The sequence below is a fragment of the Podarcis bocagei genome, assembly GCF_964188305.1.
Source record: "Podarcis bocagei genome assembly, chromosome: 3".
In the NCBI taxonomy this organism is placed as follows: domain Eukaryota; kingdom Metazoa; phylum Chordata; class Lepidosauria; order Squamata; family Lacertidae; genus Podarcis; species Podarcis bocagei.
Genome location: NC_138127.1, coordinates 111901983 through 111916066, shown reverse-complemented (window position 1 = coordinate 111916066; position 14084 = coordinate 111901983). Strand labels below are relative to the sequence as shown.

Genomic DNA, 14084 nt, shown 5'->3' with positions numbered 1-14084 from the left:
TCAATGTTATTGTCAGCCATCTTCCTATGCGCCCCCTAGTGGCCCCCTGTTTCCCATAGAATCATAGAATTGTAGAGGTCTAATGGCCTTAGTGGACCTCAAGCTGAACATGAGTCAACCGTCTGATGGCATCCAGCATGGAATGTGTGCCTCCGTTTTTCAGCATTTTTAGTAGTCTAGCAGTCTCTGCTCTTTTTGCCTTCCCTGGGAGGAAGGTGGAGTGGATGTCTGAAACTCAATGTCAAACTGAAAATCACTTCCGGTCAGCGCCAGTGATCTAATGGCGGATTCCCTCTGAGCTCCGGAGGGAATCGGCTTCGCGGAGCTGGGTCTTGCCGCTGCAGCGAAGCGGGGACCCGAAGAAATCACAGGCGGTGAAGCCTGTGAACGTGGAGGCTCGGCGGGCTCCATTTGCGCCCCCCCACTGCAAGGAGCCTTTTTAAAGGCTTCGGAACGGAACGGGGGAGAGCGGCGCGGGGCTGAGAGCTGTTTACCAACTCTGCGGAGTGAAGCCGCACGACCAGGGTCGGAGAGTGCTGATTTCTTCTCTGGGCAATTGGACTTCAAAGTAACTACTCGTGAGTAGGTGTAAATGCACCATTTGGAAGAAAATTTATTGTCAATTTGGCCGAAACGGGAAAGGTAAAAACAGGAAGTCTGCCTTTCCGGACTGCAAATAGATCAAAGCAAAGAGACTGCAAAGCTGTAACTTTGAAAGAAGTATTTTTAAAAGCTTCAAATCCAACACCAAAATGGAGATTCCCCCTCTGTTTGCAGGCACAGAGGGGGGAAATTTGAGAAATACTTGTTCTGCAAGAAAGGAGGGAAGGAAAGGTATTTCTGCTGCCTTTGAGACCTGGGAACGGACTGCTTATGTTAGGGAAGCCGAACAGTGGGATGAATTGTTACCACTTTAAGGGGCAAGAACTGTGATTCAATTCTGCAAAAGATACAGTGTTCCAAAACTGTTTTAAGAAAGAAGGTAACTTTTAAGGACTTTGTGGCCTTTAAGGGATTCTGGGGGCATATTTAAGACTTTATCAGTTTTAAAAGTTGCAAAGCGAAGCTGGAACGGTGTCCCCCTAGAGGAGACTATGTTGCAATAACAACTAAGCCACCAAGCAATTGAACAGTGGAAAATTCCTCTTCAAAATAAATTCTTCCAGGCGTGAGAGTGACCTTGGGCTGCATGTGAGAGTGTTATGGCAGATGACAAAGGAAAGATAGAGCTGCCACAGGAAAAAACTGCCAGGTCTGGTAGACAATACAAGATTGACACTGCACATCAGAGAAGGGCCTCAACATCTGGAACAGCAGGTACAGTAGGGGCTGCAGCTGCACAAGTAAAATCAAAGACTATGTCATCTGAAGAGCTATTGGCTCAAGCATTGGGCAAGATTGACGCATCTTTGGAAAAATTAACTAAACAGGTTGCAGAGACAAATAAACAAGTAGCTGAGGCCTCAGCAAAAATTGATTTGAATACCACAAGTATAAATGAATTGGGAAATAAGGTGAATTCTAATACACAGTCTATCGAGAAATTATTGGAGGAATCAGCCTCAACTCGAAAGTTAGCAGAGGAAGCTAAGGAAATTGCAACCGCTGTTCAAGAGAAGATACCACCGGTATATAAGAAATTAGAAGAGTATGACCTGACACTGTCTATGATAGAATTACAAAGAAAGGAGAGGAATTTAAGAATTAGGGGAGTCCCAGAAAGTGAGAAAGACAATCTGGTAGACTTCCTTACAAAGGAACTAACTGACTTTTGGCAACAGGACCTGGGGAATGAAGAACTTAAGATAGTGAGTGCATTTAGGCTTGGTAAAAGACAAGGAAAGAACAAAGCAAGAGATTGTTTGATCACTTTAAGAACAAAAGAAGAAAGAGATAAAATTTTAAATTTGCACTATCAAAGAACACTGGAAATTCAAGATTCATTTGTGGAGATTTTCAAGGATATACCCAAACATATTTTGGATGTAAGGGCCTACTACAGAGATTTGGTTGTTCACTGAGAATAAATAAAATACTCTTCAGGTGGGAATTTCCCCAAGGTCTGTCTTTCAAATATAGAGGAAAGAAAATAAGAATAAGGACAGTAACTGATAAAGACAAGTTTTTGAAGGACCACGAGGAGGATCTACAGAAGGAAGTGGAGTCTGGTGAGGAGCCATCAGCACCAGGAAAAGGAATCTTAGATATAGCAAACTTATCATTTGGACTCCTCGGCCCAGGGAAAGATAAACCACCGACAGAAGAACAACAACTTGGTGCAGTAGGAGGAAAAACTAAGTAATTCATTATGGTGTTGCAACTTTTAAGCTGGAATTGTAATGGACTGAATTCCCCTCGAAAGAGAAAAGGTGTTTTTGATATTTTAAGAAAAGAACAATTGGACTTGATATGTCTACAGGAAACACACGTAATGAGACTGCACAGGAAATTACTTATTAATAAGAGATTGGGACAAGAGTTTATTTCGTCTGATAAGGTTAAAAAGAGAGGAGTGGTGATATATGCAAAGGAGAAACTTTTACCGAAATTAATTTTTAAAGATGAACAAGGAAGATATTTGGCAATTGAAATTCAACTTCAAGGAGAGAAATTTTTGATTGTAGGGGTGTATGCACCGAACGAGGGGAAATCTGAATTTTTTAAGAAGCTGCACGAGACTCTTATGGACTTTAATATAATCCTGATGGGAGATTTGAATGGAGTTGTATCTACAAACATGGACAAGGCACAAAAACAGGTAGTCACCAAAGATGGTAGACTACCAAAAACTTTCTTTGAAATGACTGACAATATGGACTTGATTGACATCTGGAGAACTAAGAACCCCCTGGGGAGAGAGGGAACTTTTTTCTCTGAAGCCAAGATGACGTGGACTAGAATTGATCAAATTTGGATTACTAGAGGAATGGCACCAAAGATAAAAAAAGTGGAAATCTGCCCAAAAACTTGCTCTGACCATAATGCTGTTAAGATGGAGATGAAGCAAACAACAAGCGGCACCTTTAGATGGAGGATGAATGACACCCTATTTAGAGATGAAGAAGTATACAAGAAGGCCCAAAAAACTTTGAGAGACTATTTTGAAATAAATATGCCAACAAATGTTGAAAAAAGAGTGATCTGGGACGCAAGTAAAGCTGTGATGAGAGGATTTCTGATACAACAGAATGCAATAAAGCAGAGAAGTCGAAATGAGAAAAGATAAAATTTTAGAGAAAATTAAAGAAGGTGAGAAAAAATTGAGAGTAAAGCCAAATTCGCAGGAGATTTTGAGAGAAACAAAACTTTGCCAAGTACAATATATGGAACTGATGAATCAGGAAATAGAATGGAAAATAAAACAAATGAGGCAGAAGACATTTGAATCAGCGCACAAATGTGGGAAGTTATTGGCTTGGCAAATGAAAAAAAGACAGAAATTAAATACCATTACAAATTTGGAAGTAGAAGGAAAAGACATACATAATCCAAATGAAATAAGAAATTGCTTCCAGAAGTACTTTAAACAATTATACGCACAAGGGCCACAGAGTGAAACAGACATTGACTGTTTTTTGAAGACAAATGGATTACAAAAAATTTCACAAGAAAGTAAATTATTGTTGAACTGTAAAATTTCAGACCAGGAGATTGAAGGTGCCATTCAAAATATGCAATTAGGCAAGTCTCCAGGACCGGATGGACTGACCTCCAGATATTACAGATCTTTGAAGGACTGGTTAATACAACCCTTGAAGGAAGTCTGCAATGAAATTTTAGAGGGGAAAAGGGCACCAGAAACGTGGAAAGAGGCTTATATTACACTTATACCCAAAACAGAGACTGAAAAGACTCAACTTAAGAACTACCGTCCCATATCCTTATTAAATGTGGATTACAAAATCTTTGCTGATATTTTAGCTAAGAGGTTGAAGAAAGTACTGATTGAAGAGATTCATAAGGACCAAGCGGGCTTTCTACCGGGAAGACATCTGTCAGATAATCTGAGGAATGTAATTGACATTTTGGAAAAGCTAGAAGTGAATATAAACACTAAAGCAGTTTTGATATTTGTGGATGCGGAGAAAGCCTTTGACAATATTTCTTGGAGTTTTATGAAAAAGAACCTACAGGGTATGGGGGTAGGCCAAGGTTTTGAGAACGGTATAGATGCAATATATTCTGAACAAAAGGCTAAGTTAATTGTAAATAATGTGGTTACGGAACAATTTAAGATAGAAAAAGGGACATGTCAGGGGTGCCCAGTTTCCCCACTGCTTTTTATATCGGTTCTGGAGGTCCTGCTGAATATGATTAGAAGGGTTAAAGGTGTACAGGTCGGAGCTAAACAGTACAAATTGAGAGCATTTGCAGATGACCTAGTTTTGACGCTACAAGAGCCAGAATCTAGTACTAAAAGAGTATTAGAATTAATTCAAGAATTTGGTCAGGTGGCAGGATTTAAATTGAACAAATCAAAAACTAAGGTTCTAGAGAAAAACTTAACATTGACTGAAAGAGAGAAGTTTCAGAATGAAACAGGCTTAACTGTTGTGATGAAAGTGAAATACCTGGGGATTAACATGACAGCCCAAAATGGGAATTTGTTTAAAGATAACTATGAAAAATGTTGGTTGGAAGTGAAAAAGGACTTAGAAATATGGTCAAATCTGAAGCTTTCCTTGTTGGGTCGAATTGCAGCTATAAAGATGAATGTATTGCCTAGAATGTTGTTTTTGTTTCAAACACTGCAAATTGTGGACAAGATGGACTGTTTCAGGAAGTGGCAGAAAGACATTTCTAAATTTGTCTGGCAGGGCAAGAAGCCCAGGATAAAATTTAAGATATTAACTGATGCAAAAGAAAGGGGTGGATTTGCCCTGCCAGATTTCAAACTTTATCATGAATCAGCAGTGTTTTGCTGGCTGAAAGATTGGCTGCTTCTTGAGAACACAGACATTTTGGATGGCATGCATATTTTTGGTATGACAAGGTTAAAGCTCATAAAGCATTTAAAAATCATATTGTCAGGAGAGCTTTGTTTAATGTTTGGATTAGATATAAGGATTTATTGGAAAATAAAACCCCAAGGTGGTTGTCGCCAATGGAAGCGAAAGCACAGAAAAAGCTTAATATGGAGGCCAAATGGCTGAAATATTGGGAGATTTTGGAACAAGAAGGAGATAGATTGAAACTGCAGAGTTTTGAGAAACTAAAAAATAAGGTGCAAGATTGGTTACACTATTTTCAGATAATGGAGGCTTATAATTTGGATAAAAAAATTGGCTTCCAGGTGGAAAAATCTAAATTGGAAACAGAATTGCTTGAACCCAAAACTAAGATTTTGTCAAAAATGTATAACTTGCTGTTGAAATGGAACACTCAGGATGAGACTGTTAAATCTGCTATGATTAAATGGGCTCAAGATGTTGGACATAACATTATGTTTGCTGACTGGGAACAGTTGTGGACCACAGGGATGAAATTTACGGCATGTAATGCCTTAAGAGAAAATATTATGAAAATGATATATAGGTGGTACATGGCCCCAGTCAAGCTTGCAAAAATCTACCATTTGCCTGATAATAAATGTTGGAAATGTAAAGAAAATGAAGGTACATTTTTTCACCTTTGGTGGACGTGCCCTAAGATTAAGGCTTTCTGGGAAATGATTTATAATGAATTGAAAAAGGTATTTAAATATACCTTTGAAAAGAAACCAGAGGCCTTTCTCCTGGGCATTGTCGGCCAATTGGTGTTAAAAAAAGATAGAACTTTTTTTATGTACGCTACAACAGCAGCAAGAATACTCATTGCAAAGTATTGGAAGACGCAAGATTTACCCACTCTGGAAGAATGGCAGATGAAGCTGATTGACTGTATGGGATTGGCAGAATTGACCGGCAGAATCCGTGACCAGGGAGAAAAGTCGGCAGAAGAAGACTGGAAGAAATTTAAGGACTATTTACATAAATATTGCAATATTAAGGAAGGTTAAATGATGTTGGATTGAAATTAAGTGGTTCCTAGCTGTAATGGTATAAAATGTTATGGAAAAATGGTTATTTTAAGGCAAAAGTTTAAGTTTCAAGAAGTTGGATAGAAAACAAGGTGTTAATTAGTGGTAATCTTATGAGATAAGTATTTGCTGAACAAATAATTTGAACTAGAAAACAAGAAGGAGAGGTATGAGGAGGTCAGGGAAACATGTTATTGAAAAATAAGTTGTGAACTGTATGTGTTTTTAATATTTTTTCTATTTTTGTTTTTGCATTTTTTTCTTTGCTTGTATAAAATTGAAAATCTTAATAAATATCTTATATAAAAAAAACAATGTCAAAGTGAAACTCATTCCAGATAAGACTGAGGCAGTTAGTGGGTGGTGCCCTAGACCAGATGGGTGGGAGATGGCCTGCTCTTAAAAGAAATTAAATTGGTTTTACATAAAGTTATACATAATAACTGTAACCTTTCCAAAACATACAAAATATCAGGGTTCTTTCAAACCTTCAGACCTTCCCCCACATGGGTTCCAGTTCTAAAGATGTTATCTTTTCCCTTTTCCCTGCATCTTTTACCATTATCCATCTCTTATGTCACCATAGTAACCAAAGTTCAGTTCACATTGCAAGTGTCCTTGTATCCCGGCCCGTGATTTTAACTGTCTACAGTGGTCTTTCAAGTGTACAGTAAAATTATTCCAGTCTTTTAAAAATACTTGTTCTTCCTGGTTTCTGATCTTTCCCCTTAGTCTCGCCATTTCTGCGCATTCCATCAGTTTGGTCTGCCGCTCTTCCTTAGTCGGTACTTCACCTTCTTTCCATCTCTGGGCCAAAAACATTCCCGCTGCCGTCATTCCGTACGTAAACAGTCTCTTATTTCCTTTGGGAATTCATCACATATATGACATTATAAGAGAGAAGCCTCTGGTTTTCTGCCAAAGGGTGAGGGGAGAGACTCCACCAGGCAAGGCCTCCTTCCACTTGCCTTGCCCCACCCTCTGCTTCTCAATGTGTTTTGTATTGTTCTGTCTACTGTGGCTTGCCGTTGTTTTATTGATTATAGTTTAGATATTATTGTAACTGTTAGGTGGATTTCTGTTTAACTTTTATATGTTATTATTATGTTATACTATTCTAAGTAATGGTTGAATGTTGCTATTTTGATGTACGCTGCCCATTTTAAAGTTATGTTTTGTATTGCATTAGATTGTTAGAAGATGTACGTTTTCTGTTTCTTCAGCTTGTAAACCACCTTGAGTATTGTAAGATAGAAAGTCGGTATACAAATTAAAATTGATGATGTTGATGATGACAAAAGTTTTCTTAAACGCTTTCTTTAATTCATGGTGTCAGGGGTTCAGGAGCAGAGGCAAGGGCAAGGGAGGAAACAGAGAGCGAGGGGGAGGAGGCAGAAGAAAGGATGAGTGATGACGACGACCCGAGATCTCCGAGTCTTTCCAGTGAATCAGAAGATTCACAGAAAGGAGCACCAGTGGCCAGGGCAAGGGGGGAGCCTAGGGGGACACCCCAGGAGGAAAGGGCCAGAGGGAGCTCAGAGGGGAGCAGTTGGAAATCGGGACCAGCGTCACCAACAGAGAGCAGGGGAGAGGAAGGGAGTCAGGTATCAAGCGCTGGCAGCTCACAACAGGAGGGAGGGCACGAGTCAGGAGTGGCCACACCTCCATCGGGGAGCGAAGAAACGGTCAGACGGAAAGTGGAAGGTTGGGCGCGCGCGCCAAGTTCAAATGCACAGGAAGGTGGCGCAGTAAGCAGCCCAGAAAGGGAGCCAGGTCCTAAAGCCCGGCGCAAGGAGACAGAAGGGTCCGGGGGGTCAGAAGAGTCCCGGAAGGAAGAGACCCCGGGGGGCAGAGGGACCCAGAGAAGAACAGTCAGGCGGAAAAGGTGGAGTAAGGCTAGGATATTAAGTTGGTGTACAGGAGGCGGGGACCCAGACAGAGCTTCGCCGATCTAACCATAAGACGTAGAGTTGCACGCAGCAGCTTGAGAATGGGAACTGTAACTCAATAAAGACTTTTACTAAATGATCGCTGGCTAGCGTGATCCTCTGTGAGCTAGGATCGGGGAGCAACTCTGACAGTAAGCTCTGTCTCTTAAATTGTGGGCATCTACGGTCTCACGGAGAGGAGAGAAAGCGGGTGCCTACTAGCGAGCTCACGAACGGCAGACAACATGACGGCTGAACAGCAGATAGCGGAACTCAGAGAAGCAGTGACACGACTGAATGCCGAGGCTCTCGCATCCAGGAAGAGAGAGGAGGACGCAGCTGCCGCCTACAGGGATCTCCAGGTCAGGTTGGAAGTGCTTACGAAGCAAGGGGAACTGACACCCAGACAGGAGGGGATTGGATTGGGAAGAAGAACAGGCGGTCTGGTCTCTCACTTCGATGGGAATCTGCAACAGTACCCCAACTTTAGAGCAGATGTAATGTGTGCACTGCAACTGCTGAACAAAGACTTTAGAGATGAGCAAGAGAAAGTGGGGTTCATCATGTCCCATTTGCATGGAGATGCTAAAGCATGGCTGCGCAATTTGTGGAGGGATAAGGATCCGGCGCTCCAAAATGCGGATGCCTTTATTAAAGCGATGGATGGGTGTTTTTTATCAAGCATTGACGTGGATCTTGCTCGGCAGCAGATACACGGACTGAAGCAAGGGAGGGCCAGCGTAAGGTAGTACCATGCCCGCTTTTTCGCTTTGGTCAGTGCCCTGGAATGGGACAGAGATTCGGCTCCTGTAAGAGACCTGTTTTGGGAGGGATTGCACGGCTCGGTTAAAGATGAAATTGCGAGGGGGGAGAGACCCCGGACCACGCAGGAGATCGTTCAGAGGGCGCTGGCGGTGGGAGTGCGGCTGGAAGAACGTCCGTGGAGCAGGGACGAAGGGCGTGGAGGGCGCGAACCAGCCAGGGGCTCCTCCTTCCTTCCCAGAGAAGCAGCGCGTGCGCAATCCACGCCTCCAACAGGGGGAGGAGCGGAACCTATGGAGGTTGGAAGTGCAAGGGCTCAGTCAGCAGCCAGAGCCCTAGCACCGGCAACAGGGAAAGCGAAGCCTCCTAGAGGGAACAGGAAGTGTTACATCTGCGATGATCCACAGCATATGGCGAAAGAGTGTCCCCGGAGGCTCCACAAGCACACTGCAGCCTCAGCAATGGTAACTGCAGCAACGCAGCAAGGAGAACCACAGCAGGGAAACGACGCAGTCTGGCTGGAGGAAGAGGCACTGGGGCCCAGCCAGACGTGTCAGTGAAGCAGTCCCCAGAGATTTTACAGCCCATGGACCCCCTCCCGCCCAAGCCAGTAGTGAGGCTCACCGCATCGCTCCAGCTGCCCAATGGAATCACCATGGACGTGCCAATTACCATCGACTCAGGCAGCAATGCGGACTTTATAGGGCAGGACTTTGTCGACCGGCACGCCATACAGTTGCTGCCTGCCACGCTGCCCCTGCAGGTTGTCACGGTGGATGGCAGGGAGCTGCTAGGGGGGCAAGTGGTGAAGCAGACGCCACCAATGGTGATGCGACTTGGGAATCACAGGGAAATCATCAGCTTCAACGTCACTCAACTATCGGACACGCCCATTGTATTGGGCATGAGTTGGCTGGACAAGCACAGCCCGACGCTGGCTTGGTACCAGAGGCAGCTGACCTTTGGCTCTTCCTTTTGTGCTGAACACTGCATCGTGCCCCGGCAGGAAGGAGAGGAAGAGGAGCCACAGCTGCAGCTAGGCACGCTGCAAGCGGTTCCCCACAAGTACGCAGAATTTTTGGAGGTTTTCTGCGAGAAGGAGGCAGACAGGCTACCCCCCCACAGACCATATGACTGCACAATTGACCTGCTGCCGGGGGCGGCGCTGCCCAAAGGGAAGCTGTATTCCATGTCTGAGGACGAACTGCAGGAACTCAAAGAGTTCATAGATCATAATTTGGAGCGCGGTTTCATCCGAGAGTCCAAGGCAGCGGGGGGCAGTCCTGTATTCTTTGTTAAGAAGCGGGACACGCCCCAAAAAAGGCTGGTCGTGGACTATCGCATCTTAAACAGTGTGACCAAGCCATCGGACTTCCCCATGCCCCGAATCGACGACCTCCTCGCAAAGGTACGGAAGGGCAGCGTGTTCACCAAGTTGGACCTGCGAGGGGCGTACAACCTCATTCGCATGCGGGAAGGAGATGAGTGGAAGACAGCCATGTTCACGCCACTGGGCACCTACGAATATAGAGTTATGCCTTTTGGATTGCAAAATGGCTCCCACGTTTTTCAAGCGTTCATGCATCACGTGTTGGCGGGGCTCCTCTACAAGACGTGCGTCTGTTTCTTGGATGACATCCTGATCTTTTCGGAATCGCAGCAGGAGCATGACAGACACGTCAAGGAAGTGCTGAGCAGGCTACAGCAGCATAGGCTTTACGCCAAGCTGGAGAAGTGCCAGTTCGACGTGACGGAGGTGGATTTCCTGGGCTACAAGTTGTCTGACAAGGGGCTCGCCATGGACAGCGCCAAGGTTCGAGCAGTGTTGGATTGGAAAAGCCCACGCAACCGGAAGGAGGTCCAACGGTTTGTCGGCTTCGCGAACTTCTATCGCAAGTTTATCAAAGGCTTCGCTATGCAGACGGCGGCCATCACGGACACGCTCAGCTCCAAGAAAAAGAAGTTCATCTGGACAGAGCAGGCGGAGCAGTCCTTTCAGGCACTCAAGCGGCTCTTTGCGTCGGAAGAGCAGCTGCTTCATGTCAACCCCAGCAGGCCGATGAGGGTGGAGACAGACGCCTCGGACAGAGCCGTGGGAGCAGTCCTGCTGCAGAAGGACCCGCAGGGGGCTTGGAGGCCGGGAGCGTTTTACTCCAGGAAGCTCAGCAAGTCCGAACAGAACTACACCATCTGGGACAGGGAGTTGCTGGCCATTCATGCAGCGTTCAAAGCGTGGAGGCACTTCCTGATCGGCGCCAAGCACACGGTGCAGGTCTGCACGGACCACAAGAATCTGGAGCACTGGCGCACGGCACAGTTCCTGAACCAGAGGCAGATACGTTGGGCTGAGTTCTTTGCGAACTTCGACTTCCGAATAGAGTATGTCCCAGGGGACACCAACATCATGGCGGATGCTCTCTCCCGTAAGCCGCAGTATCTGGAGGAGGCAACGCCAGCGGCCGCCATGCACATCTTCGCACCAACAGTGTGGGCATGCGCTGCGGCAACAGTTGACCTGGAGGCGGTGCGACGAGCGTTGCAGGATGACTCCTTCGCGCAAGCAAAGATGGCACAGGTGCACAGGGGCACGGCAGCGACCGACGAGTTCCAGCTGCGAGATGGATTGCTCATCCGTAAAGGGGCCATCTACGTGCCGGGAGACGAACTTCGCGCCAAGGTACTGCAGCAGCTGCACGACGCGCCCACTGCCGGGCACTTTGGCAAGGAGAAGACGATGGAATTAGTCGCCAGAGACTTCTGGTGGCCCGGAATGAGAGGGGAAGTCGCGGACTATGTGGCGAGGTGTGACACCTGCCAGAGGGCCAAACCAGTGCACAGACCGCCGGCCGGACTGTTGGAACCGCTGCAAACTCCGTTCGAACCATGGGAGAGAGTGGCCCTGGACTTTGTCACGGATCTGCCCAGCTCGAGGGGCAAGACGGCCGTGCTGGTGGTGGTGGACTTGTTCTCCAAGATGGCACATTTCATTCCGTGTGCTAAGGTGGCCACGGCGGAACAAACCGCCAAACTGTTCATAGACCACGTGTTCAAGGTTCACGGTCTGCCGCGGTCTATTCTGTCCGACCGAGGGCGACAGTTCATCTCGAATTTCTGGCAGAAGCTGATGGGCTTCCTGAACGTCAAGATCAACCTGGCGTCGGCTAGACACCCGCAGACCAACGGGCAAGCGGAGCGGGTCCATGCCATCATGCAGCAGTACCTGAGATGTTATGCGAATCAACAGCCTGCGACGTGGGTGGATTACCTGCCTCTCGCCGAGTTCGCCTACAACAACACGAAGCACGTGTCCACGGGGGTCACGCCGTTCTTCGCCAACAACGGGAGGCACCCCAGAACCTTCCCGGGACTGGAAAGAATGGGGGAGGGGGAGCCGCAGACAGCAGATGCGTTCGCGTCGGAGTTGCAGGAGGTCCACGATCAGCTGCGGCGGCACCTGGAGCTGGCCAAACACGCATACAAGGTACAAGCGGACAAACACAGAAGGGTTGGCGAAGAGATCCATGTGGGAGACTGGGTCTGGTTAGCAGCCCACGCAGTGCCGGCCAGGTCGTTGGCGAAGAAGAAACTAGGGCATAAGCAACTGGGGCCCTACCAAGTCGAAGAGCAGGTCAACCCGGTGGCTTTCAGGCTGGCGCTTCCGGAGGGTTCCAGGAGGCATCCGGTGTTCCACAGATCGGTGCTCACTCCCTACAAGGCACCTCACAGATTTCAGGAACCAGGCACGGCACCAAGTCCACTCCGAGAGAGAACCGAGCAAGGGGGAGTGGCACAGGAGGAGCGCATCAACGAAGTCACAGAGATTTTGGACTCTAGATGGGGGGAAGAGGGGGTAGAATACTTTCTCGCCAAGGAGGGCACCCCGGCCAGTGCCAACAGCTGGGTGCCAGGCTACGCTCTAGACGAACCTCTGCTCAAAGAAGAGTTTCATGCCCTCTTCCCACACAGGCCCATGCCAGCAGACTTTTTCGACGACTGGCTTTTCACGCCCACGCTTTCAGCCAGCACGTTCCGGGGGTTCGACTCGGACGAGGAACCGACACGCGACGCACATTCCCCGGAGGGGTCACCCTCGGGATCTGCCTCAGAACCTTCGTATTGGTGGGACGATAGACCAGAGGAGCAGTGGCGCAGGAAGTGGCTGGAGGGTCCAGGCCGAGCAACGCCCCCAGGAGGAAGCGAGGGAGAGACGGACATGGACGTATTCGGGGACGACCCGGGTTTCGAGCACGGCGGCACAGAGATGGAAGCGGAAGTGACCGTCGTCGACGAGAGCAGGGAGGAAGAACCGGAAGACTTCAGATGGAGGCCCGCCACGGGAAGCGAACTGTATCCGACATTCGTCCCCATGACACGGCAGCACCCAGCTCCCGCACCGGGAGGGGAGGGGGGAAGAGGGGGCTTCGAGGGGGGGATGGATGTCAGGGGTTCAGGAGCAGAGGCAAGGGCAAGGGAGGAAACAGAGAGCGAGGGGGAGGAGGCAGAAGAAAGGATGAGTGATGACGACGACCCGAGATCTCCGAGTCTTTCCAGTGAATCAGAAGATTCACAGAAAGGAGCACCAGTGGCCAGGGCAAGGGGGGAGCCTAGGGGGACACCCCAGGAGGAAAGGGCCAGAGGGAGCTCAGAGGGGAGCAGTTGGAAATCGGGACCAGCGTCACCAACAGAGAGCAGGGGAGAGGAAGGGAGTCAGGTATCAAGCGCTGGCAGCTCACAACAGGAGGGAGGGCACGAGTCAGGAGTGGCCACACCTCCATCGGGGAGCGAAGAAACGGTCAGACGGAAAGTGGAAGGTTGGGCGCGCGCGCCAAGTTCAAATGCACAGGAAGGTGGCGCAGTAAGCAGCCCAGAAAGGGAGCCAGGTCCTAAAGCCCGGCGCAAGGAGACAGAAGGGTCCGGGGGGTCAGCGTCAGAAGAGTCCCGGAAGGAAGAGACCCCGGGGGGCAGAGGGACCCAGAGAAGAACAGTCAGGCGGAAAAGGTGGAGTAAGGCTAGGATATTAAGTTGGTGTACAGGAGGCGGGGACCCAGACAGAGCTTCGCCGATCTAACCATAAGACGTAGAGTTGCACGCAGCAGCTTGAGAATGGGAACTGTAACTCAATAAAGACTTTTACTAAATGATCGCTGGCTAGCGTGATCCTCTGTGAGCTAGGATCGGGGAGCAACTCTGACACATAGAATCATAGAATCATAGAGTTGGAAGAGACCACAAGGGCCATCGAGTCCAACCCCCTGCCAAGCAGGAAACACCATCAGAGCACTCCTGACATATGGTTGTCAAGCCTCTGCTTAAAGACCTCCAAAGGAGGAGACTCCACCACACTCCTTGGCAGCAAATTCCACTGTCAAACAGCT

General features: G+C 47.6%; 1 long non-coding RNA gene across 1 annotated transcript; it reads left to right on the top strand.

Annotated features, from left to right (window-relative positions):
• Positions 1–123: 123 nt before the first annotated feature.
• LOC308584194 lies at positions 124–6717 on the top strand. The gene is made up of 2 exons (XR_014006619.1): positions 124–262; positions 6358–6717. It is a non-coding gene; the product is annotated as an uncharacterized lncRNA (long non-coding RNA).
• Positions 6718–14084: the final 7367 nt, after the last annotated feature.